This window comes from Leopardus geoffroyi, chromosome D4, assembly GCF_018350155.1.
Source record: "Leopardus geoffroyi isolate Oge1 chromosome D4, O.geoffroyi_Oge1_pat1.0, whole genome shotgun sequence".
Lineage (NCBI taxonomy): Eukaryota > Metazoa > Chordata > Mammalia > Carnivora > Felidae > Leopardus > Leopardus geoffroyi.
In genome coordinates, this window is record NC_059342.1 from 31,331,517 (window position 1) to 31,358,805 (window position 27,289).

Here is a 27,289-nt window from a genome sequence, read left to right on the forward strand (position 1 = left end):
TATCTTTGTTCTGAACTCTCATGTTTCATGGGCTGATCCAATCAATGATTTAAGAAGAATATTAACAAAGAGCAATTAGCTCTACTCGAACATTCAGAATCCAAGAAGTGATGACATAATGACTTTGAAGCCTTCAGTCCTTGTTTACAAAGCAAATGAGACTAATATTCATGGCCTTTGGAAAGATGCTCTTTCATTTTTGACACTGAGTGCATCTGATACAAATAGAAAACCTTGAGAAAGTATGAGTCTGCCTTCCTTAGAGGCCATCATTTATTATGTAAACACTGAGAGCCCCTTTGTTGTCCTTGCTGGGTCTGTCCATCAGAGCTACCTTTGCACACACCCAGCCCAGCCAGCTGCCCTCTGACCACCCCTTTAGATGGATCTTCAGTCACCTCAGAAACCTCAGGGTCACCTAGTGATTAGCTCACTGGGTCCCTCTGTGCCCTAATGCCATTCTCCTCTGGCTCATGTAAGTGTCCTGTGTTAAACAAGGCTTTCACTCTACATAGACACCTGAGACATCCCTATCTGGCTCACCACTGCCTCCTGGTCTGGTATCAAAGCAGCCTCTCCAGCAGCATTGCAGACCACAACTTACTCTGAAAATCAATCTGAATCTAAAATGTGTATGTCCTGGGGCACGTGAGTGGCTCATCAGTTAAGCGTCAGACTTTGACTCAGGTCATGATCTCACAGTCATGAGTTTGAGCCTTGTGTCAGCTCTGTACTGGGAGCCTGGAGCCAGCTTCAAATTCTGTGTGTCCCTCTCTCTCTGCCCCTCCCCACTCATGGTCTCTCTGTCTCTCTTTCTCTCTTTCTCAAAAATAAGTAAACATTAAAAAATTTTTAAAAAGAAATTAAAAATAAAAAAATACACTAAAATGTGTATATCCTACAGTGTTCTTGTGTGTGTTCTGTGGTTTTTAATCTTACCTGAAAAACAAGGATGATGCTGACATCTACATTAGGAAGTATTCATAAATCGAAATTTGTTATCTGAAGAATTAGTCATATCTCTAATAGTGCCCAAGACAGGGCCTTCAACATGGTGATGGGAAACAGATGTGCTGACATGAATGAAATGATGATGCTGAATGATTTTCATTCATTATTAGTCATTTCATTCATTATTAGGGGTGTCATATTTAGATTAGTTGCCAAATTATAGAATTATTCTCTTATCAGCTTTGTTACACTCTCATTCCTTGATGCCTGGAGCAGAATTCTTAAAATGTGAAAAAAGTTCATGTGCTGGAGGAGGAAGAAAGACTTCCTCTATTTGTTCATCCAAATGGCTAAATGTACTGAGACCAAGAGCTGGGAATCTAAAAACACTTCCTTCAATTTACACTAAGGAAAGCAACATTAAAATTACATTAAGCATGAACACCCCTGCTGAAGCAATTAAAAGACATTAAAAATTGTCAGGCAAACAGTTACCAACATAATGCAGCAAAAAGATTACATACCTGGAGTCTTGGGTCAGGTTCTGGGTGTAGTCCTCGTAAGCCAGGAGATCTTGGGCAAGTCACTGAATGTTTCCAAGTTTCAGTGTCCTCTTCTGAAAAATGTAGATGTTAACCTCACAGGGCTGCTGTGAAGAGTAAATGTGACAATAAATTTAAGAACATTTTGTCAGTGCTATTCAAATGGTCTCATTTTAAAATTTATTGCTTTTAGAGCTGTGTAAATTGCAGGTTGCGACTCTTAAGAATTCTTTACCACATGTGGCAGGGTTCAGAGAGCATCATATGATGCTGATTCACAAATGTCAGCCACATCTAGCTTTGGGGCAGCTCTGGGAGTCTGTGGAGGTGAGCACTACCCTCCCCACATGCTGCTGCTGGGTTTCATCTGTTCTTCCTCCCATTTCTCTTCAAAATGCCACGGCCACCCCCATCAGTAGCACAGACCATACTTTGCACTTAAAATGGATTCAATACTCTTTTTGTAGTTGACCTCCATGGTTAAGCACCAAGCATAATTAAGCTTCCATATGACAAAGTCTTGCAATTTCCAAAGAACTGACATGTACATTTGAAGATCAGTGTATTTGGAACTTGAGGACTACCTGCGCAATATTTTTTCATGTACAGACCTGGCATGATTTTTTTCTAAATTAGATAAAGAATATTAGTAGCTAAAGGTAATACCCTGACTAATGTTTAAAGCTATGAACAATAGTAAAATCATAAATTGTGATTCCATTTATGCTTCTGCTGCCAAAACTTAATCAGATTAGGAGTAGAACAGAGATTCCTCAATCTGATAAAAGTTACCTATAAAACAGCCTACAGATAAACATGGTGAAATACCAAATATATACCCCCTAAGTCAAGAAAAAGACCAAGATGTTCACTCATATCACATTCTATTCAATCTTGTAGTGGAGGTCCTAACAGTACAGAAAGTCAAGAAAAAGAAATGAAAATTATAAAGGTCAAAAAGGAAGAATTAAAGGTATCTTTATATGTAGATGGCGATTGTGTACATAAAAAATTCAAAGGAATTCATATGATGGAACTTTCTAAGGAACTGAAAATGTTATATATTTTTATCTAGATGGTTGATTACATGGGTATATACTCATATAAAAAGTCACTCAGCTGTCCACTTAAGATTTATGAATTTTATTTTATATAAATTATACCTCAAAATAAGCTATAAGGATTTAAAGATAATTTACATTTATCTATAACATTGATACTTTTTTTTAATTTTTTTAACGTTTATTTATTTTTGAGACAGAGAGAGACAGAGCATGAACAGGGGAGGGTCAGAGAGAGAGGGAGACACAGAATCTGAAATAGGCTTCAGGCTCTGAGCTGTCAGCACAGAGCCTGACGTGGGGCTCGAACTCACGGACCGCGAGATCATGACCTGAGCCGAAGTCGGACGCTTGCTTAACTGACTGAGCCACCCAGGCATTTTTAAATGTTTTAAAAATGTTTTAAAAATGTTTTAAAAATGTTGATTTATTTTGAGAGAGAGAAAGAGAGGGCAAGCACGTGCAAGCAAGGGAGGGGCAGACAGAGAGAGGGAGAGAATTCTTAGCAGGCTCCGTGCTGTCAGCAAGAAGCCCAATTTGGGGCTCGAGCTCATGAACCGCAAGATCATAACCTGGCCAAAATCAAGAGTTGGATGCTTAACTGGCTGAACTACCCAGGCACCCCATATAACCAATGATATTTTAAAAACAGGCCTGCAAATTATTTGACACTCTTCTCTTCAACATGTGGAGCTTAATTCCTTGCCCCTGCAATGTGGATAGGACATGGTGACTCACTTCTAATGAACAGAAGTGATGCTGTGTTGATGTCCAATTCTAGGTCATAAAAAGATGTAGGTTCCACTAACTTCTCTCTCTTAGAATCTGTTTGCTCTGTAGGGAGCCAGCCATTATGTTATGGAGACATTCAAGCAGCCTTGAGGAGAACACACATGGTGTGGAAATGAGGACTCAAACCAACAACCAGTACCAACTTGCCAGCATTGTGAATTGGCCAGTTTGCACGTAGGTCTTCCAGCCTTTGAAACCATCAGATTCCTGAAGCCCTGATCTGCATTTTGACTACAACCTTGTGAGAGATCTGGAGGCAGAACCACTTGATTAAGCTGCTCCCACAAAACTGTAAGAGATATTAATGTTTATTGTTATTTTAAACCAGTAAATTTTGGGGTAATTTGTTATATAGCGATAGATAATATCTGTCTTCAGGGTTAGTGGTTACATTTGAAGGGTATACTTCACAACTATAAATGATTGAAATGTTTGTTTATATCTTATGTTCTAATCTGGAAAACCAGTATTGAGTGCTGTGTATAAGGCATTATTTAAATTAGAACATATTTAGGCCTGATAGTAAGAAGGGCTAGCAATAATACTATGTTATTAAATTTCTAGTTGTCTCTTCCCACTTTTGGACCCCCAATAAGTACAAAGTCTCCACATGTTCAGAATAGGTTTTCTATAGCGGTGATAGGTAAGAGAACAAATTACTGAGTAAGAATGAGAGCATCATAATAAAGTTATTTTGGGGGGAATTTTTCCATAGTAGCAAATCAAGGCACAAAAATGGAGGACCATGCTTGGCAAAGTGAAATAATGAGAAAGAAGTAGAAGGAAACTGCCCCTTATTCAGGAAAACTTCTTAGCCTCTAACCAGTTGCATGTTGGGCTCATTATACTAATTTTGTTCTTACAAACGAGATTTCAAGTCCCTATAAATGATCTTGTTTATACTTTTGAAGCATCAAGAAGTCAGGTTGATACTCACTCAATGATAAATGTCTGGTTAGGACAATGCCTAACATCACCACAGCTGCTTCCCTAGCCAGCTACTTGTGCTTATGGGCCCCTCATCTTCAGCTTCCAGAGTTAGTTAGTTTGTTGTTGTTACAAGACACAAATCCTCCTACACACACTGAATGATCACACATAGCAATGCATGGCAGTCATTCGTTTTGCTTTCAGTGAACTAAGAAATTTAACTCTCAGCATGATGCCATGCTTTGTAGCCCCTTTGCAAAAGGGCTTTCAGATTAGCCATTTTGGCATTAGCAGAAGAAAACTGCACAGATGTTTCCAACTCAGTGTGTCCGTCTTCAATGCCTCTTCTGCAGCCTTTCCATTCCATAATTTCAACAGTAAGTTTGTTAAATGAGCACTTCAAAATACATGATCATGAATAATTTTAAATGATTTAAACTGTAAGTACTAAGAGCAAATAAGCACTTGATAATGGATATTGTAAGAATTTCCCCTCAATAAATCATTAGTATTTTTCTCTACAACTACTTGTGGTTTTCTCAGAGCATTAATTTTTTCTGAAAAGCAAGGAAAAGTTAAAAGAACAGGAATAAATACCTGAACAAGCAGGATGTTGTTCTCCTTGACCACAGGCATGTTCTTGGTGCCTTTTACACACACAATGTGTCCTTGTGTGAGAACACACACCTTAGGAAGAAAATGAACAGGTATGGATGGTAATATGTGGTGAGTGGAAATTGCTCTTAGGCTGACAAAGTTAAGATTCAACCATAAAACCCTTTATTTCAGGAAATACAAAAACAGAAGCTTTTTATATCAGGAGAGAATTTTATAAGTAGGAATCACAGTGGGAATTAATGCTTAATCATAATCATAGTAACAATAGTGATGGTAACTTTTAAAAATCATGAAAATAACATGCTCCCCATCCCCAAATTTGAAGACCTTTCTGCATTAAGTGGAAGTGAGACCATCTTACTTGAGTAAGATGAAGGAACTCTGGAAAGATTTCTTTGTTAAACAAAGGAACTTTGGAAAACATAAGATGGAAGTAGATAATAAAGGATTGAGGGATGTAAGTACACATTGCTATGTTAATAAAGCTAAGTCACTCACATTCAGCTCCAGTTGGAGTTCTGACAGTGGACATGAAAAGAAATGAGCTGTGGCCAAGGGAAGAGGAGGTGAGGGTCACAGGGAGTGTGGTGCTGAGGAGAACACGAGGCAGAGGTGATGAAAGGCAGATTTGTAGATACAAAAAAAGGAAAACCTAATGGGGAGATGGGAGATGCCAGACTGAGGGACATTTTTGGTCACTGGAAACTTTGGCTCAGTGGTGCCAAGGCTGGACAGGGGTGGTGGTGGCAAAAGGACAGGTGTCAGAGGGTTTCAGTCTGTGACCTCAGGACAGGCGCCTCTCTCTCATCGCCTCCTCAGCCAAGAGCCCATGGGGTTATCTAAGCACGCTCTGATCTTGCAGTGGGAGCGTTATGCATTTCGTTCTTGCTTTGATCCGAGAGATTAGTGTGCTCTTTACCACGTTCTCCATGAAGAGGGTGGGGACAGTCAGGATATAGAGGAAACCCTGGGGGACCCGCCTACCAGATGCTATGCCTGGAGGCAGAGAGCATTCTAGCTTTTTCCCCAAGATAAAGTGAAACGGCAGAAAGCCAGGACAGGAACCAGCTCCCAGCCTGTGTCTGCACAAGGACACTCTACAGTGGACTCAGAGCCTGGGGGACAGTTCTTGGGCCCAGAGCTTTTTAGGGTTTTATGTGTTACCAGGCAGTCTTGATCACTATGTGATACCTCTTCTCAGAGTTTTCATCAGCCAGTGAGTCAACACACATTGAAAAACCAGAGTGTACAATCAGTGCTAAGTGTTCAGTCATATTCAAGGGCTTTATAATCATAGGCCACATTTCTTTCTACTTTCTATGGCTTTGTCCAAGTGCACAGTGGCCAGAGAATCTTTGTTTATACCACTTCAAAGGTTCCATTATAATAGAAGTTGCCTCTGAAAGTGCAGCAGTTAATGTCATATAGAGCAAAATGAAATGAAAAGAAAAAGCCCCAACTGAGAGATATTGGACCAGCTGCTTGACCTCTGAATGTTTTCCCCTCATCTGTAAAATTAGGATACTGTTGTTGATGATGATGTTGATCCCTAGCTCCTGGTGTTATGAATAACACATAAAGTGTGAAGGGTAATGTGTGTGTCAGCTGTCCTTGCTGTAACTCAGGGTTGGAGTCCTTGGTCCCATGAAAGCCTAGATCTGCTATTTCTGGCCCACAGCAGGGCTTCCTGGAGGTGAGCATGATGAGTTTTCTGTGAACTTGGTGGGTGCAGACAACCTCAGGTTCCAAGGGAAGCCATCTCCAGACCCCACTAGTAGCCTGATGGATGGTAGGGGCTTCTGTGCAGATATTGTGGGGCAGGATCATGCTTAGTGTCTTGCAGACTTGTGCCAAATAAGCTCTACTTTACATTAGTTTTTAGAAATTACAAACTGCTGCAGAGCTGTAACACTAGACTCAGTTGTTTTAAAACCTCAATAAATAGAATGAAAGGAAAACACACTATTTAAAGACTACCATGTATTTTCTTTTTTTATGAGAGGTAAAGCCCAAATTAGTAATTTTTCTATTTGAGAAAAGGGAAAAAAAACCCAAAACAAAAAACCCTCTCCAAAGATGAAGCCAAGATCCTACTCTGGAATGGAGTTTAAGACAATGCAGAATTTTATTGTTTTCTACAATAGTGCCAAGGTGGTCTTTAATGTGGGTAGAATTGCATTTCTTCATTGTTTCATTGATTCGTTCATTCACTTACTCATTTAACTAGGATGCTCTGAGCTACTATGTGCCTACCACTCCTCTACATCCTGAGTTCTGCCCTAATGGAGCTCACTCACAATCTAGTGAGGGGAACAGACACCAATCAGACAATCATGTCACTCATGTGACAAGGGATGGGCCTGGTCTTGGAAGGCTACCCTGAATAAGTGACTAAAGCTAAGATCTGCAGGATGGGTCAGACTTGATAGTCAGAAGAGGGTGAGTACTCACTTCAGCAGCACATAGACTAGAACTGGAACAATACAGTGAAGATTAGCATAGTCCCTGCGTAAGACTGACATGCAACTAGTGACATGTTCTGTATTTTTGCATGACAACACAAATGTATTTAATGCTATTCAGCTGTATACTTAAAATGGTTGAAATGGTACATTTTATGTTGTGTCTATTTTACGATAATAAAACAGAGGGGGATGGTGTTGAGAAGGTTCTGCTGCAAGCAGAAGGAAGAGCTGGTAGACATGTCTAGTGAGACATTTGAGAGCAAAGCCAGCAAAGCTGGTCTGTCAAGATTTGAGGGAGGTGGTAGGTGGCCCAAGATGAAGGTGGAGCTGCAAGCAGAGGCATCAAACCTGGATATTGATGATCCGTGTCCTGAAACCAGTGGGAGATTGTGGAGACTTTCATCAGGGCAGTGATGTATTTGTATTTTTAAAAATTACCCTTGGGGTGCCTGGGTGGCTCAGTCAGTTGAACGTCTGACTCTTGATTTCAGCTCAAGTCATGATCCCAGGGTCTATGGGACCGAACCAGAGTTGGGCTCTGTGCTAAGCCTGGAGCCTGCTTACAGTTCTTTCCCTCTCTCTCTGCTCTTCCCTTCCTGCTTGTGCTCTTTCTCTTTCTCTCTCAAATTTAAAAAATAAATAAATAAATAAAAATCACCCTGGACTAGGGTGGAGACCAAGCAGAGGGGCAGCAGATGAAGATGATCAGTTAGGAAGCTGTCAGAGTTTTTCAGGAGGGAGATACCCAATGCCAGTTGAACTAGGGCATTAGGGATGGAGAAAAGTGGATAGATTTGAGAAAATTCAGAGGGCATATGGCTGAACTCGATGGGTTGCTGAGAGGTGAGGGAAGGTGACCCAAGAGAGATTTCTGGTTTCTTGATAGATGGTGGTGCTGATGACTGGGACAGGAAGCACAGAGAGAAGGTGTTTGGAGAGGTGGATCACAGTTCTTGTTTTTGACATGATGAGTCTGTGGGCCTTAGGAGCTTTGCTGCTGCCAGTACAAGAGCTCCTCCACATGGGCATTGACCCAGGGTTCACCGAGGCCCACACTGATTTCTGACAGTCTTTGGTGTTACTACCTGGCTCACAGCACAGTGCTGTTCCCTGAGGCATATCTGTCACATGCCTCACACCACTGAGATACTTCATGAGAAGTATCATGACCACTCCCAAGAGAAAACAGATGGAACGCCCAGTCTGCTTCATTCAGCAGGCTGGCCTGCTCCACTGGGCAGCTGACAAAAACAATTTCTTCTTCTAATGGCTGCTCCCAAAGAAGCTACATTGGCATTGTGACAGAATCTTGACAAAACTGTATGTGGTGTGTGTATACACAGCTGGGATGCCATCTGTGTGTCCAACTCTAGTCCTTTAGATCCAAGGATGAACCATCATGAAGGCTTCTGAAATGTCAGCATATCAAGCAGATGCTGGCAATGAATGACTGAAGCAAAGTGTCATGTCTAGTCATGGGCTTGAATCCTTGGAACAGCTGCCTTTTCATTTAATGATTTTGGAAAATAAAAAAACGTACACATTGGAGATCAATCCAGGCAGAAGTAACATTGTATTTTTGAGCTTCTCTCCTTCCTGCCTCTCTAGCCTCTCCATAATCCTGGGACTGTCTCAGACTCATTCTGAAGTAACTCCACTCTTTATTCATGCTCTGCTGATGAAAGATATGTAAAGGCTTCAATTGGACAACCAAATGTCAAGAAAACAACATTTTAAAAGGCTCTAGCTTTAGGACATACCACTTAGGCAACTAAGCATGTAATAAATGCCTATGATTAGTCACACATGCCTGAAGAAGTAAACACTGGCTGGCTTGAATGGCAAATTTGAATTATACTCACAGACCAAATTCTTCCATGGTATACAAAGGTGTACAGGCCAAATTCTGGGGTAAAATCAGAAATTGATGCTCCAGAAGTTACTGGTCATAACTGATTTAAAAGTGGATATGAGTATGAGATAAGCCTTACGGTTTAGTGCAAATATGTACTGAGGGAAACTTGTTAAATCTTGGCTGACAAATGTCAATTAAGATGACCTTTATGTGTCCTTGAAAAAATATAATAGGATGTAAGTGAGGGTTACATATAAACAAATATTATAAGCGTGACCAAGGAAAGATTCTACTATGAAAACAGAAGGGTGATAGTACATCTGGAGTGTAGGAAAGAGGGTCAAAAGGTGAGAATACATGGGGGTTTGCCTTTGTTCCAATTCCATACTCACCAAGCACAATTCTTTTATTTAATTTATCTCTGAATGTTGGCTTTGCTGTAGGTGGAAGAATTACCAAAAAACTGGTACAATCATTCTCCATCACCTAATCAAAACAGTCCTTGTTGTAAATTGCTACATTGTTACTCAGATTTATATAAATTCTTTGGTAAATTTGATTGACGCTAGTCAGTTCCATAACCTTGAAACTGCTTTGATCTTCCCCCTGAGCCTACAATTTGTGGACTGGCAGTACATTTTGAACTTGTCAGCTAACAAACAGTATTTTGGTTTACAAAGAACATTTTGAATTTGACCATTTGGTCTATCTAAAGTCCCATTCCATATCAGGGTTGGTTTAAGTATTCCCTTACGTATGGCTCTTAGACAAAAGCTCAGTCTTTGTAATGTAACTATCCTCTTTTACCTCTTCTACAACATGGTGTCCTAAAGTATGAAGCTTGTTATATAAGGAATTTGCCTGGCCTTTGTCCTTCATTCCTAGGAATGAGACTAACTCCTAGGAATTTCCTGCGTAATAGGAATTCGTTACTCATAAGCCCCTTGGATTGCACCAGAGTTTATCTTAAGATGACTCAGAATGGAGGCTGGTCACCAGAAAGGCCAGCCATGTGATTGCAGGTTTGGCGCTTTGAGCCAGCCTGACCTCCTAGGAGGAGAGAGAAGCTTGATACAGAGTTCAATCACATGACCCAACGATTCCAACAATCATGGCTATGTGACAAAATCCCAGTAAAAATTCTGGACACTGAAGTTTGGTAGAGCTTCCTGATTGGTGAATATATTGATGTGCTGGGAAGGTGATGTGCCCTCATTCCCTGGGGAGAGGGCATGGAAGCTCTGTGTTTATGACTCTTTCAGACCTTGCCCTATGTATCTTTTCATTTGTCCTGCCCTGATTTGAATCTTTTATTCAATCTTAAAATCTTAAAAACTGTGTTTTTAAGTACAGTGATTTCCTGAACTCCTTGAGTTGATCTAGTGAATTAGTGAAACAAAGGTGGAGAGTTGGGAATGGGAACCTCCTGGACTTGTTGTCATTTGCTCAGAAGTGCAGATGGCCTGGGGATCCCTGAATTTGTGGCTGGCATCTTAGTGGGGACAGTCTTGTTGGGTACCATGCCCCCTAACCTGTGGAGGCTGATGCTAACTCCAGGTGTTTGCATCAGATTTGAACAGAGTTGCTGTACACAAAGGCTGTACTCATGGCAGGTGCAGAGACGTACCTACGCTGCCCTGGTGTTCTCTGGATCCTTTCCGGGCCACATCCCCCAGGTAAGCCCAGTTTCTCTTATCTTCATTTCATTTCTTCATTCATGTCTTTTGTCTCTAGAGGCACGTATGTATTGGGAAAGACTCATAAATATGTAAGTTGACATTTTTGGGTATTGCTACAGCATTGAAATAGCTTATAACTTTTTTAGTAGTTAAAAAGTCAGAATTTCTTAGGAGGTCTGAAAATCACATTTTCAACAACTTATGTCTGTGCATCCAGTATATGGGCTGTTACACAGGATAATGTTGAACCTGAGGGATGCCTATACCCTTCTCTGAAAAATTAATTCCAGTATCAAGCATTGAAGGGGACATAAGGTACTACTTGTGAACACAGAAGCTCTGATGCCTTAAGAAACAAACTTCGGTCAACTCGTCACCCGGAGGAGGCAGAGTTGGGGACCAGCTCTCGCCCCACCCCTCACTACTCGTCTCAGCCTGCCACACAAAATTCCTTGAGAGCATGGTATCTGCTGCAGGCTCTTTTGCTCCATCTCTGGGGTATCTATTATCCTTGGGAGCAGCAGATGCTCCTGTGGCAGCAGCTGCCATTCTCCACCTCAGGCCGGGCACAGATTTCTCAACCCTGGCTGCAGGTTAGAATCACCAGTGAAGGTTTGGTAAAATGCCCACAGCTGTCTCTACCTTCAGAAAATCTTGTTTACCCAGCCTAGGTAATTCTGGGTTCTTCTGGACATGACCTCACAAGGTGCTGTGCCTTACGGTTGCCTGCAGCCTGCTGGTTTGGTTAACACCAGGGGAAAAAGTCCTTGTCTGGCTGTATCTCCTGATACACCTATGGGCTGGGCACATTCTGTCTCATTCTTAGCTTTTACTACTAGAAAGAGAGGTGTCAGTTTGAAGTCCTTCATCTAGTTTTGCAGTTCTAGCGAAGCATTGCTAAATTAACATTAAGAAAACCCACAACTACATTATTTAATGAGAACTCAACATAGTGCTGAAGATTTTATATGCATTTTCTTTTCCTTAGCCTTGTTGTTGTGAAATATGACACACGTACAGAAAGAGTTTACAGAACAAAAATATACATCTGAGAGAATTATCACAAAGCAAACACTCATATAAATGTTGCTTATGTTAAAAAAGAAATACAACATGGCTAGCCCTCCAGAAAGTACCTCCCTTCTCACCAACCCCACGTTCCCCATCAGAGGTAGCCTCTACTCTCACATCTAAAGTAATCACTTCCCTGTTCCTTTTGATTGTTCATCACCAAATTTGTCTTTCCCTAGTTGGGTTTTGTCTTGCAGTTTGTGAATTTCACAAACATGGAATCTCACACTATGTGTTCTTCTGTGTTCAGTTTCTTTTGCTGTATATCACATTTGAGATTCATTGTTTTATGCAGCAGAAATTAATTTATCTTTATTGACATATAACATTCCATTGCATGAAAATAAATCCACTTATCCACTTTACTGTTGAATAGCATCTGAGCCAATTCCAGATTATGATCATTGAACATTCTTGCAGACATTTCCTGATGTACATGGAATTGCTGGTCTGTGGGCCATGTTCATCCTCCACTTCAGAAGACAATGCTGAGCTATTTTCCAGAGTGGCTGCATTAATTCTCATTCCCACACTATACTCTCACCAACACTTGGTATTGTCAGTCATCCTCTTGCTAGCTGTGCTGGTGAGTGTGTATGGCAGCCCATCATAGTTTTGCTTTGCATTTCCCAATACAGTGCAGTTGAACGCCTACCCTCTTCTATGTTCATTGGTTACCTGGGTGTCTTCCCCTGAAAAGTGCCTGTTCAGTTCTTTTGCTCATTGCTCCCCCCAATTCTCTGCTCATCTCATGATTTTTAGGATATTCTGGATGCAAGCCTTCTCTGTTATACATGATAAAACAGCCCCTTCAATGCAAGACCTGACTCCTCACTCTCCCACGTGTTGTACTGAGATAAACTGAGGCTGCAATTTTAAAGCAGACCATGTACATTTTCTCAAGTGATCCTTCCAAAATTCCTATGAGGTAGAATTATTGTCCCCATCCTGAGGGTGAGGAAACTTGTGCTTACAGAAGTTAGCTACCGTGTCTAATAAATGGCAGACAGATTAGCTCTCAGATCTGCCTGACTACAAAGCCCATGCACTTAATCCCCAGGCTCTACTAATAACGACTTTGTATTTGAGTCTTGGTCACATTCCCAGCAAGCAACACTTATAGATTTGTAGGTTTTGTAGATTTCTGTTTCTTTGTTAATCACTCTCCCAGCTATTGTTCCACACAGGATAGATACATATTGACTGTTGCCTATTAATTATTAAATATTTACCTAAATAATACTGTGAATTTAATCCTGGGAAAAGTCTTGGAAGAGAATGATTATTAGGCCATACTTGGTAAGAAGTTAGCTCTAGTTAACCTCTTTTCCTTTTTTTTTTTTTAAGCGTTAACTTATTTTTGAGACAGAGATAGAGCACAAAGCGGGGAAGGGGCAGAGAGAGAGACACACAGAATCTGAAGCAGGCTCCAGGCTCCGAGCTGTCAGCACAGGGCCCGACCCGGGGCTTGAACTCACAAACCCGTGAGATCAAGACCTGAGCTGAAGTCTAACGCTCAACTGACTGAGCCACCCAGGCGCCCCTAACCTCTTTTACTTTTTAAATGAAGTTTTAACACTCAATCACTTAGCATGTTCTCCCAGTCAAAAGACTTGACAGGAGAGAGACCAGTCAATGAGGATTCAGGTGACATCTTCTGGGACCCCCACCTGTCTGCTCAGCAACACAGGGTGCCTGCTTTGTGCTGCATTTGGGGGCACTTCACTGAGTGCTTGTGGCTGAGCTGGCAGGTGGAAAAGACAAGAGTGATGTCAGAGTCCTGGTGTTTCATCCTATGTTCAGTGTGTGTCAGACAGACACAAGGCAGTGGAAAATAGAGGGATGGAAAAGGAATACCTGGCAAATGCAAACCAAAGAAAGCTGAATGGAAATCCCAATATTAGAATAACTCCAAACTCTGTGATTTCTTTGTTGCAGAGAGCAAACATTTCCAACCACATCTGCCACCACATTGCTCAGTCCTGACATTCTCCCAAAGAGGAGTCCTTGCATTCTGATTCATTTTCAAATGGTCTTATAAGAAAGCTTAAAGTTCTTCCCTCTGCTTCTGGGTAAACAATGCCCGGTTGTGACCTGGATACTCTCCTAGGGTGAGGCCAGGAAGAGAAGGTTCAGCTCTGACCTGATTGTGAGTCATTGTCATTGATTCTGTTTTGCACCAAGACTCTATTCACAGCTGTGTATATGAGCAAATCCTCAGAGTCAGAAAGTATATGTGTTAAAAAAGAAGCAACAAGCCCCAAATGGAACCTATCCCCCCCACCCCCAGCAAACCAAGACTTAATTACAGTTTCAACCTGTCCCAGGAATGTGACCTTTTAACAATCGGTCTGAAATTTACTCATCAGCACTTTGTGAGGTAATCTGCTTGATACAAACCTTGCTGGGTCTTTCCTCCCAGCCTGAAACAATCCTTTTGTTTTCTTTTGGTAATAACTTCCTTTCCAGGTCCTCCTTCCAGTAAAAAACCTTCCATTTGTACAACTCTTCCAGTATCTCTGTACTTGCTAGGTAGAATGCTGCCCAATTTATGAATCATTCAATAAAGCCAATGAGATCTTCAAACTCCACTTGGTTGAATTTTGTTTTTTAACAGTGTCATATTAAACTCTGGAGGGAAGAAGGGCACTTGTGGTTGACCTGGAAACAGAAATGGATCTGCCTGAAGTCTCCACCACTGGCAGAGGAGGGAAGACTGACTGGGACAGACGTCCAGGAGGTGGCACTGTGGAGTGTTGGCTTGGTGAACTTGATGACAGAGGGTGCCTGCAAAGTGAATTCTGCAGAAAAAGGTTAGTTGCTTGGTCTAAAAAGTTCAGCTTTCTCTTCCTTTCCCTTTTAAACTAGAGAAAGAGAAGAATACTTACAGAGAAACAGTTTATAAACTGGGGGGAGGAAAAGAATCAATGTTTAAGATGTTGATCCTTGTAAATTCAGTCTTTAGGACTGGTCCTCCCTTTGCAACTCACTCAACTTCCTGCATCGTGTAGCCCCTGGGTAGGGCCTCTGAGGGAGCCTTCCTTTGCACTGTATTCCTCAACACTTGAACTGGGTGTATGATACTATTTGAATTTTTAATATAGTGAAATACATGTGCAACTGCCCAACACCTGTTTCATGCTCTAGAGTGACTAGGATGCTTTCACAGACATGCATCAGCCCAGAGCAAGGGGTAGACTCCCTTCCTGTTCCTGCTTTGGGGCAGGGGCCCCAAACCTCTGCTGTGCCAGTGCCCGGGCACACAAGTTTTGACATATCTGTGCACCATCTGTTTTGTTATTTGCTAAATATTTTTAAAAATGTGCTCACTTTCTTTTATTTAAATAAATGCATTTTTAATGAAACAACTTTACATTTCTCAATCAGATTTTATCAATATATTAATATGTATACACATCTTTTAAGCATTTTTAAATATTCAGTTGGTTAAATCCGACTCTTGATTTTGGCTTAGGTCAGGATCTTATGGTTCCCCCCACTTTGAGCTCCATGATAGCAGTGTGGAACCTGCTTGGGATTCTCTCTCTATCTCTCTCTGCCCCTCCCTTGCTCCTGCTCTCAGATGAGACAGCATAAGGCAGACTGGGGGCAAAGTACAAGCTAGCACACACGCCCCCTCCCACAAGATGGGATATGTGTAATATTTCTCAGGAGCTCCTGGCTGTCCAAAAACAAAGGAAAGGACAGAAAACAGATGGTTAAACCATTAAGAGTCTCCCATCAGTTTACAAATATCTTAGTACAATTATAAAAAAAAAAAAAAAAAGATGCACTCTTATCAATAGCCTAAAGTCCAGGAACTCCCTACTGTCATAATGTTAATGCTTTGCTAGAGGGAAAAACAACCTTAGCTAGGCCTCCCATAATCTGTGAGTCTTTATCATATGAAAATCTCTTTGGAAACTTCCCTTTTGATTTTACCTCCCCTAATTCCATAGTATATAACCAGTCACTCTTCACAACTCCAGTGCAGCTCTTTCTGCCCATGGGTGCTGTCCCCATGCTTTAATAAAATCACGTTTTTGCACCAAAGACGTATTCAAGAATTCTTTCTTGGCCATCAGCTCTGAGTCCCACCATCACCCCAAAACCCCATCACTCTCTATCTCTCAAAAAACAAACAAACAAACAAACAAGCAAAAAAAAAAAAAAAAAAAAAAAACCCCACAACTTACCCCCCTGCTCTATCTCTCAAAATAAATAAATAAACTAAAAAAAAAAAAAAAAAAGCCTTTGGGGCACATGGATGGCTCAGTCAGTTAAGCATCCAACTTTGGCTTAGGTGATGATCTTGCAGTTCAAGAGTTTGAGCCCAGTGTCAGGCTCTGTGCTGACAGTTCAGAGCCTGGAGCCTGCTTCAGATTCTGTCTCCGGCTCTCTCTGCCCCTCCCCTGCTCACATTCTATCTCTCTCAAAAATATATAAACATTACAAAAAAAAATTTTTTTTTTAAAGAAAAAAGAAGCCTTTGACCACCGTTGGTCTGATTGCCACATAGTAGGCACTGGTGAAAAATAAACAAAAATTGAAAATACTGGTTACCAATTGCAATCAAGTAAGGAGACCCCCTCACCCAAGGATTCTAAAAACTGCACCACCTGCCTGGGATTGAATAGGACTTTTAAGGAGCCAGCCCATATTTATTGCACTGGGGTGCTGCCTGAACTTCAAGGAGGTATCCAAAGAGATGAAAAATTTCTCCTTGGGAGGAACTGTAATGTATTTGGGGACCAGCCAAAAACAAATGATATTTAAAATATTGACTCCTTGGCAGAAGTTCACAGGCAGGGGCATCTGATCTGTTAAAGTCATCACCTCAAGAAGTTTCCTTCTGAAATTCAATGTACTTATACACATCCCACCATCCTACCCACCTGCCTCTTTCTCAAGGGAGCAGGATGTGTGGGATCTAGAATACTCCATATCTCCATTTATCCCAGTTACTCCAGTATGCACTATTCTAATAAAAAACTTCATTGTAGGGGCACCTGGGTGGCTTAGTTGGTTGAGCATCAGCTCAGGTCATGATCTTGGGGTTCACAAGTTTGAGACCCATGCTGGGTTCTGTGGTGACAGCTCAGAGTCTGAGCCTGCTTCAGATTCTGTCTCCCTCTCTCTCTATCCCTCCCCCGCTCACACTCTATCTTTCCCTCAAAATAAAAAAAACAAAAACAAACAAACAAACAAACCCACTTTATTTTGAATGGAAACATTTCTAAGACTGTAAATTCCAAAGGCACAAAAAAGGAAAGAGAAAAATACCCTGATTAAACCTCAGCTGAGAAGAGAAGACCCCTCTGGCAGATGCACTGTGACCACAGTATACACATGAAGAACCTCAGCAGGAGCTAAAGCCAGTGTGGAGGTCAGAAGTCAAGGTGACCTTGGCTCCCAGCAGACTCGATCTAACTGCTTAAACCACACCCTTCCACCATCACCTCTTGTCAACAGGGCTCCTGCCATAGTAGCAAACAGTAAACACAAAGTGCTCCCTGCCTTGTTGGGGTTGTACTTGGGGATATAAACATAAGTACAAAGAGAATGGAGGGGACTATGCATTTGATCAAGAAGAAAGGTGATCAAGAAGATAAGGCAGTAATGGAAAACGTACACTGTGGACTTTAATGCTAAAATGTTAATAGCTAACATTTATTGCAGACTTTTGATGTTTCAGTGCTGTTCAAACACTTTGCTGATGAAATCTTCACAGCAGCCCTAAGAAGAAGGTATTTTAGAGATGAGGAAACTGAGGCTCAGAGAGGTTAGTGACTTGCTTAAAGTCTTTGGTTTGGAAGGTGTAGCCCAGGACTCTCACCTGGCAGCTTTTGGGCTGGCTGGCCTCTCCAAGCCCAGACCACGTGGGACCATTGGAGAGTCCTGATGCATATTAGCATGTTAATGAGTCTGAGAAGTTCAGCAGTAAACACTTAAAATCAAAGTTGTTTATAGTTCTTCAGTCCGGAGTTTCTCATACTTAGTTGACAATAAACCCCCTGTCCCTGCCTTTTAAAATGAGATTATTATTCTGCAAAACGTATAAGGAAGTGAGAAAGGCCTCCATGGGCATCTCTGTGTAGGAATGGGAGGAACGTCCCTTCCCAGATCAGCTGCTGACCTGCCTGTCTCCAAGTACTCCTGTCTCTGGCCAGCCAGGCTCCCGGCATTTGTCAGGCTTGAGATTAGCCACTGAGGCCAGACAACTGGGCAGGATCACTAGGGTGCCACCTAGTCAGGGCCCTGAGGCCAGTGCCTGTATACTGGGGGCTGGGTCCTGAGAAGGACTTTTTTAATTATGAGATAGAGAGACTACAGTGATTTGAGGGGTATGGGAGGAAAAGGAGGGTATACGTATATCAGCTCAAAAAATCAAAGGATACAGGAAATAAAGCTGGCTCCAGAGTCCAGGGACCAAAATAAAACCATCTGTCAACTTTGCTTTCCTCTGTATTGGCTTCATTCTTGGAGAACACTCTCCCTGTGGTGACTGACAGAAGCTCCAGGCTTTAGTGTTGACAGACCCTATAGTTCCAGGCCAGGCCCCAGCCCCGCCTCTCTCTGGACCCATCTGAATCATGGGCCTTCCTGAGCTGATCTCTGGTACTTCTTTGATTTGCCAGGATTGTGTGATAGGCTGAGGTGTGGAGTTAGCCCTCCTTTTTTCACATGAAAGGTGAGTTGAAGATCTGCATCTCCCCTGCAGATACAGCCTGTTTTCTAAGGGTGCGGGTCAGTGGCTTGTCAGGCAAAACCCACAGCTCTGCTATTGGAGGTGAGCAGGGAGGTGGCTGTGAGGCAGGAGGTGTCGACTTTATGGGTGATTCTCTTCTTAGAGTTTATCCTATACAGGTAATTGGACACACATGCAAAAACAAACAGAAGAACAGCAAAAAAGCCCCAAGAAAGCCAAAAAACCCCCAAGCTATCCATTTAGATAGATAGATTATATTTATTGGAATGTTGCTTATTGTAGTGAAAAGTAGAAAGTCTATCAAAAGAGAATTGTTTAAATGAATTAGTTTCATTTGTTGGAGAGAAAGCATTTCTTACACACTTGAAGATCCTTCTATCTTGACTAAGAATCAATTTGATATGAGACAGATTAACAGGAGAAAATCATATTTAACAGTGTACATGTGGGGAATCCACACAGACATGGAAATTCCAAAGACAGGCAACATGTTTATATGAGCTAAGGAGAGGGGCAGGGTCTATGGATACAAAGGGGAGGAAGGCCATTAGTAGGAAGGTGAAAGGAGATGTCTAGAAAACAAAGGTTGTTCTTATATAGTTAAGTTCTTAGGTAAAGAGGAATCTTTGTTAATAGGTCTCATCCTGACATAGGCAGGCAGTTGAGGGGGAGGTAAAGATGTTTTCCTGAATCTGCTGGGTTTGATTGCTTTTAAGTCAAAATAATGTTCATGCTGAAGTGGCCCATCTTGGGGCAGCCTGCCCTTGTCCCCTACACATCCAAATATTATGCAACTGACAAAAAGAGGATGTATAACTGTAATTGTCAATTTTTGGATGTCCAAAACATATCGTTGAATGGAAAAATAGCTTACAAAAATTATTTGTGACAAGAGTCCACTTTTGAAAAACTATCTTTTTTAGTTTATATGAATAGAGAGATGTTTGATAGTGTGATAGGGAATGATAGAATTCAGTAGGCAGAAAGGGAGAGCCTAGGGCTTAAAGATTTCTGGGTGAGGAAAAACACAAATTTTAAAACACTTCTTCTGGGAATGTCTGACTTCAGGCAAACTCCCTCAGGCGTAAAGTTCTTCTTAAGAATGTAACAGGGGCGCCTGGGTGGCGCAGTCGGTTAAGCGTCCGACTTCAGCCAGGTCACGATCTCGCGGTCCGTGGGTTCGAGCCCCGCGTCGGGCTCTGGGCTGATGGCTCAGAGCCTGGAGCCTGCTTCCAATTCTGTGTCTCTCTCTCTCTCTCTGCCCCTCCCCCGTTCATGCTGTGTCTCTCTCTGTCCCAAAAATAAATAAACGTTGAAAAAAAAAAAAAAAAAAAGAATGTAACAGACACCACCTATTCCCCCTCAGGTCCCTCAGGAATTTGACAAACAAAAGACCTGAATAAAAATAAGTGGACCATAAAAAATGTAGAACCCACAAGGAAAGTTATGGCAGTAGACCACCTCTCATACAATAGAAACTAGTTAATCAAAAAGGAATGACTAGGCATTTAGAGTTACCTAGCCACTAAGAGTAGACCCTAAGAAGGAACAAGGAGGAGGTGAAGGGGAATGACCAAAAGCCCTATAAAACAAAGACCCTTGCCTAAAGTCCTTGGTATTCACTTTCTTTCTTTTTTTTTTTTAATTTTTATTCAATTAATTTTAATTTTAATTTTTAATTTTTTTTAATGTTTATTTATTTTAGAAAAACAAGCCGGCGATGGGCAGAGAGAACCAGAGACAGAATCCGAAACAGGCTGCAGGCTCTGAGCTGTCAGCACAGAGCCTGATGCGGGGCTCAAACCCACAAACCATGAGATCATGACCTGAGCCAAAGTCAGACACTTAACCGACTGAGCCACCCAGGTGCCCTTATTTAATTTATCTTTTTAATTTACATCCAAGTTAGTTAGCATATAGTGCAACAATGATTTCAGGAGTAGATTCCTTAATGCCCCTTACCCGTTAGCCCAACCCCCTCCCACAACCGCTCCAGCAACCCTGTTTGTTCTCCATATTTAAGAGTCTCTTATGTTTTTGTCCCCCTCCCTGTTTTTATATTATTTTTGCTTCCCTTCCTTTATATTCATCTGTTTTGTATCTTAAAAGCCTCCTATGAGTAAAATCATATGATATTTGTCTTTCTCTGACTGACTAATTTCACTTAGCATAATACCCTCCAGTTCCATCCACGTAGTTGTGAACGGCAAGATTTCATTCTTTTTGATTGCCGAGTAATACTCCGTTATATATATATATATATATATATATATATATATATATATACCACCTCTTCTTTATCCATTCATCTGTTGATGGACATTTGGGCCCTTTCCATACTTTGGCTATTGTTGATAGAGCTGCTATAAACATTGGGGTGAATGTGCCCCTTCAAAACAGCACCCCTGTATCCCTTGGATAAATACCTAGTAGTGCAATTCCTGGGTCATAGGGTAGTTCTATTTTTAATTTTTTGAGGAACCTCCATACTATTTCCCAGGGTGGCTGCACCAGTTTGCATTCCCATCAGCAATGCAAAAGAGATCCTCTTTGTCCGCATCCTCACCAACATCTGTTGTTGCCTGAGTTGTTAATGTGAGCCATTCTGACAGGTATAAGGTGGTATCTCATTGTGGTTTTATTTGTATTTCCCTGATGATGAGTGATGTTGAGCATTTTTTTGATGTGTTGGTTGGCCATCTGGATGTCTTCTTTGGAGGAGTGTCTATTCATGTCTTTTGCCCATTTCTTCACTGAATTATTTGTTTTTTGGGTGTTGAGTTTGCTAAGTTCTTTATAGATTGTGGATACTAACCCTTTATCTGATATGTCATTTGCAAATATCTTCTCCCATTCTGTCGGTTGCCTTTCAGTTTTGCTGATGGTTTCCTTCGCTGTGCAGAAGTTTTTATTTTGATGAGGTCCCAATAGTTCACTTTTGCTTTTGTTTCCCTTGCCTCTGGAGACATGTTGAGTAAGAAGTTGCGGTGGCCAAGGTCAGAGGTTTTTGCCTGCTTTCTCCTTGAGGATTTTGATGTCATCCTGTGTTACATTTAGGTCTTTCATCCATTTTGAGTTTATTTTTGTGTATGGTATAAGAAAGTATAAGAAGGTTCATTTTTCTGCATGTCGCTGTCCAGTTTTCCCAGCACCACTTGCTGAAGAGACTGTCTTCATTCCATTGGATATTCTTTACTGCTTTGTCAAAGATTAGTTGGCCATATGTTTGTGGGTCCATTTCTGGATTCTCTATTCTATTCCATTGATCTGTGTGTCTGTTCTTGTGCCAGTACCATACTGTCTTGATTATTACAGCTTTGTAATACAGCTTGAAGTCCGTCGGTATTCACTTTTGAATGCCCCCTCTCTGTAAAGAGAGCTTTCATACTATTCTTACTTTCTAAGCTTATACTCTAATAAACTTTTGCCTGCAGCTCATTTTATTCTGCATCCACCTCTTCATTCTTTGAAGCAGCGAGACAACAAATCCCGGGTATTGAGGTAAAAAATCTGGCAACAAGTTTTTAAAATATTAAAAGTGTTTATTGTTGGGTGGGGGGTTTTGGGTAATTTTTATAAGCTTTTGCTTTTCTAAATTTTTACCATAAACATGTATATTTTTGTAATTGGAAAAAACTGCCATTATTTATTATTCAAAGAAAACTCATTATTTTCTAAACTAATATAAGATGCCTGGTGTGAGAGAATCCTATTGTTTTCCTTTGGAATCTGTATGTTCTCAAGGAGCATATTGGCGAAGCAGGGGCTGAGTGGATTGACTGGAGCTCCTCCTTCTTCTTCCATCCTTGCTGTGGTGGTCTGGAGAGGCCTAGCTCCATGCCTCCCTTGCACTTTAGCAGTGCTTATCGTGCTGGGGGAGGGGCCCACCTGAAAGTAACCCTCCAATTTACCCAGCAGTCTTTGGGTGTTGCCCATCTCATCTGATGACTAGGACAGTAAATCTTTCTAACCAGTGTCTCTCTCCCTCTCCCTTCTCCTCTCCATTTATGATAGCTCCCATGCAGAGCCTCCAAGTGCCATTGTGTCTCCTGGCTGGGCACACCCTTTTCAGCTTGTCTGTATCATAAACAGCCCAAGGACTTGGGTACTGGGCTGGAAGTCAAGGGCTCTTCACAGTTTTAACTTTGAATTGCTTTGTGAAAAATACACTTTGTGTTCTAATTTCTTCCTTCACTAATACTGAATCATTTGTCCAACAGACAAAATGATCTTTTATTACTACTCATTGGCAAATATAAAGCTGTGGTTTAAATTCAGTAAAGCATTTTTTTTTTAAATTTTTTTTTCAACGTTTTTTATTTATTTTTGGGACAGAGAGAGAGCATGAACGGGGGAGGGGCAGAGAGAGAGAGGGAGACACAGAATTGGAAACAGGCTCCAGGCTCTGAGCCATCGCCCAGAGCCCGACGCGGGGCTCGAACTCACGGACCGCGAGATCGTGACCTGGCTGAAGTCGGACGCTTAACCGACTGCGCCACCCAGGCGCCCCTGGTAAAGCATTTTTTGAGCAGCTGAGCTCACCTCTAAATTGGCGCAATTCAAGATTTTGCTATTTTTCAGTCTATATCTCTGCAAGGTTATTAAAGGAAAAGTGCTAATTAATTTCAAAATAAAAAGCTAGAACTTTAAAGGTATTTACCTTGAAACAGGGCATGAGGCAAATTTGCTGCTGTGTTTTCCCAATATTTCATCACTTTGACCACACTATTATTTGTACTTCCACTCACCTTGAACAGAATGGAGGATCACATAGGGGTATATTTTCCAAATCAGGCTGTTTGCATAATCATAGTTTTAACAAAGACAATCCCTAACATCTGTAGAGTGCATTCTCCACAGGGCTGCCAGGGTTGTTTTACTCAGTTACTAAGACAAGTTCTTAGCAAGTTACTGCCCTGCTTAAAAACGTTTGATGAGTCTCCATTGCCTTTGTGCTAAAGTCCAAACTCCTTAGCCAGCATTTCAAGAGCCTCCCACTTAACCTCAACCTACCTCTCCTTTCCCTCCCTCAACTCCCCTGCTGACAGCACAGTCCATTCTCTCTTTCAGGATCTGATCTCACCCCCTCTGTGAGACCTCCACACCTCACTGAGGCCGTACCATTCATAGCACCTCACATGCCCTTCTTATGGCCATACCACCCTGACTCAGTTTCCCCCCTGTTTATTGAAGTATAATTCAATAAACAACCTCTGAATTCACTTCCTGCTACTTCTCCTTTAATCTGTTTTCCCAATTGCAATCAAATGATCATTTAAACTTGTAGGTCTGTCAAAACCACTGCTTATATTGAAGTATAATTGACAAGTAAAAATTGTATATATTTAAGGTACACAACGTGATGTTTTGATACATACATACTTTGTGAAATGGTTACCACAATCAAGCTAATTAACATCTCCATCACCTCACATAAACCTTGTGTGTGTGTGTGTGAACACTTAAAGTCTTTTCTCTTAGCAGATTTCTAGTATACAATCCAGTGTTATTAACTACAGCTGTTGCCAGGGGCTGAGCAGTGTCAGAAACGGAGATGTTGGCCAAAGGGCACAAAGTTTCAGTTGTGCAGGATGACTAAGTTCTGGTGATTTAATGTACAGCCTGGTGACTGGCTTGGTTTTAACCGTTTGTCTTTTCCACTGGATCCTATGCCCTTTGGGAAAGCTGTTTCCCAGTCTGGCTAATTATCGCAATCTCCTGGAAAGCTTGATAAAAATACAAAATTTCCAGAGTCCCACACCAGACCAACAGAATTAGAATCTCTGGGAGTGGAGGTGTCCCTGGGTGGCTCAGTCAGTTGGGCGTCCAACTTCAGCTCAGGTCATGATCTCACCGTTCCGGAGTTTAAGCCCTGTGTCGGGCTCTGTGCTGGCAGCTCAGGGCTTGGAGCCTGACTGCTCAGAGCCCGGAGACTGTTTTGGATTCTGTGTCTCCCTCTCGGTCTCTGTCCGTCCCCCACTCGTGCTCTGTCTCTCTCTCAAAAATAAATAAACATTAAAAAAAAAAAAAAAAAAAAGAATCTCTGGGAGTGGAACCCAGGGATCTATAAATTCAAAAAAAGTGATTCTGACCAGCAAGCAGGCTTGGTTACTACTGCCCCACATGAACCACGATCCATCCAGCCTTCCTGATGTGACAGCCCAGGTGGTTGGCAGAAGGGCAACGCACAGCGACCCTCTGAATGGGAAGCTACTGGTATCCCTTCTGTTACTCATCATGGCCATCCCCAATGTCCAATTGGCACTGATGAGTCAAAATAAACCCATGGGGGCAAACTCGGGGATATTTTCTGGGGATGACCCCAGGACAAAAAAAAGAAACCTTACATCCAGCTGGTGCCACGCCTACCTGCCTGTCCTCTACCTAAAGGAAGGATAGCCCCATATATTTCCCAGCCAAGGAGGGGGACAAATGGGTTCGAAATCCCCACTCTAGCAACAAAGGAATGTATCCGTGGATACAAGTTACTCCAGCCCCTAGGCCCACTTGGCCCCCAGGAGGCATTCCTAATGATAACTGGATCTGGTGGGCTAAGGTACAGAATGGTTCATTAGTTCCTAGGTATACCTTGTCTCTCTGGGAGCGCATAGGGCGTGGATTCCCAGGGCCCTCTTGGCTCCCTCCCGGCACCCCAGACCAAAGCGAATACTTTTGTTCCTTATACCGCAAATGGTTCAAAGCAACAATTAAGAAGTCATGTCCCTGTAAACGTTCCACTTGAGGTGTTGAGAGTTAGATGAACTTTCGTGAAAATAGCAAAGCAAACGCTTTATAAACTACAAATAAACGTAGATACATAATGAAAGTAGTATGAAGAAATTAATCAATAAACAAAAAAGCAGGAGGAAACGTTACAAAGAAATAAGCATGAAGTTCTTTAATGGGTGATTACACAAAGGAACATTTTTAGAATTAGGTAAAGCCGAGAATCATAGATGACGCACGCTACAAGGAAATTGCTAACACATATAATGCCACGCTTGCCACAATAAAGTCGCCAGCCTAACACACTGCTGTTGTCTGTGTCCATTTGTTATTCTCGCTGACGCCATTCATCCTTCGGGGACCCCTGGACCTGCTGGAGCTGGACTCCGGCAATTTTCTGTGAGCCCAGCCTAGTGAGAGCCAGGAAGAGATAGGACGAGGAAGAGAGGTGAGGTACATAAGGTCTTGCCTTGCACCAGGTCCTGCTCTACAGGCTTTTACATCTGCTCATTTAATCCCAACCACTGTGAGAAATGGGGGATAGTATGCCTATTACTATAGATAAGGAAAGCATAGCTCAAGGATTTCACCCTTGTTCCGAGGAGGTAGGTCTCCAGTGGTGACAGATCCAGCTGTGCTCTCTCTAAGCTCATATTCTTTTCACTTAACCCATGTTAATTAAATGTTAGTTAAAATAAGTTAACATTTATATTTTTATAATCTCCATTCCTTGCTCCCCTACATTCAGTTAACTGGCATGACCTGTCCACTCTATCTGCTCAAACCTGTTCTTGGCCATGTAGACATTGGAAACAATCTCTTAATTCACTTCCTGCCACTTCTCCTTTAATCTGTTTTCCCAATTGCAGTCAAATGATCATTTAAACTTGCAGATCTGCCAAAACCACTGCTTAGGGTATGTTTCACCACATATAAGGTTTCCATTTTTACGTAGACAAATATGTCTACTTTTTCCTTATAGCTTCGAGGTTTTCAGACTTGATAATGGATGTTTAAGCAAGCCATCCCTGCCTTCTAGACTGCTAATGCAAATGATAATTCATGGGTCAGGTTTTATAATGTATAGTTTATACACATTGACTTAGAAAGGCAAACCTTAGAAAAATTACAGTCTGACTAAATAATTCACAGATGAGGAAATTAATAAACAAACAAGTGAAAAGAAAACCCCAACACTAGTGGCCAAAGAAATCAAGTGACGTCATCCTTCAGGTCAGAAAATACAAAGAGCAGCTATGACACTTATTCCTGGCAGTGATATGGGGAGAAGGGTGAACTCTTATTGACTGCTTGTTCAGATGGGAATTTTGCCAGCCTGTCTGGAAAGCATTTTATAAGTAGGAACTGCAATACTGTTTGTTCTCATTTCCCATTCCTGGGAATATATCTATTTTCTAGCATAAAGCCACTAGAATAAAGGACTTTTGAATAAGAATATTTGCTGCTTCATTGTTTGAATGATAAAAACCTGAAAATTATGTGACTGTCCATCTCTAAAAGAATTGTTGACTTTATTATGGAACATCCACATCAGGGTATAATATGATCCCATGAAAAATATGAATTGGAGCTAAATTGACCTAGAAGCATTTATTTTATGTATTGACTTATCTTTATTTAAAAAATTTTTTTTTAATGTTTTATTTATTTGTTTTGAGTGAGAGAGAGGGGGTGGGGAGGGACAGAAAGAGAGGGAGAGAGAGAATCCCAAGTAGGTTTTGCACTATCAGTGCAGAGCTCAAGGCAGGGTCATATCCCAGGAAACTTGAGATCCTGACCTGAGCCGATACCAAGAATCAGACACTCAACAGACTGAGCCACACAGATGCCCCACCTAGAAGCATTTATATGAGGAATGGTTGAGTGAGG

At 41.6% G+C, this 27,289-nt stretch overlaps 1 long non-coding RNA gene and 1 other non-coding gene across 2 annotated transcripts in view; both read left to right on the plus strand.

The window, feature by feature from the left end:
• The first annotated feature begins 3,353 nt into the window (after window positions 1–3,353).
• LOC123593860 overlaps window positions 3,354–27,289 on the plus strand; it is a 34,901-nt gene continuing 10,965 nt past the window's right edge. The window contains exons 1-3 of the long non-coding RNA XR_006710566.1: window positions 3,354–3,637; window positions 10,785–10,890; window positions 14,582–14,777. This is a non-coding gene — a long non-coding RNA (uncharacterized LOC123593860). The remainder of the gene's footprint in view (window positions 3,638–10,784; window positions 10,891–14,581; window positions 14,778–27,289) is intronic.
• LOC123593957 lies at window positions 7,338–7,443 on the plus strand. The gene has a single exon (XR_006710631.1). It is a non-coding gene; the product is annotated as a U6 spliceosomal RNA (small nuclear RNA).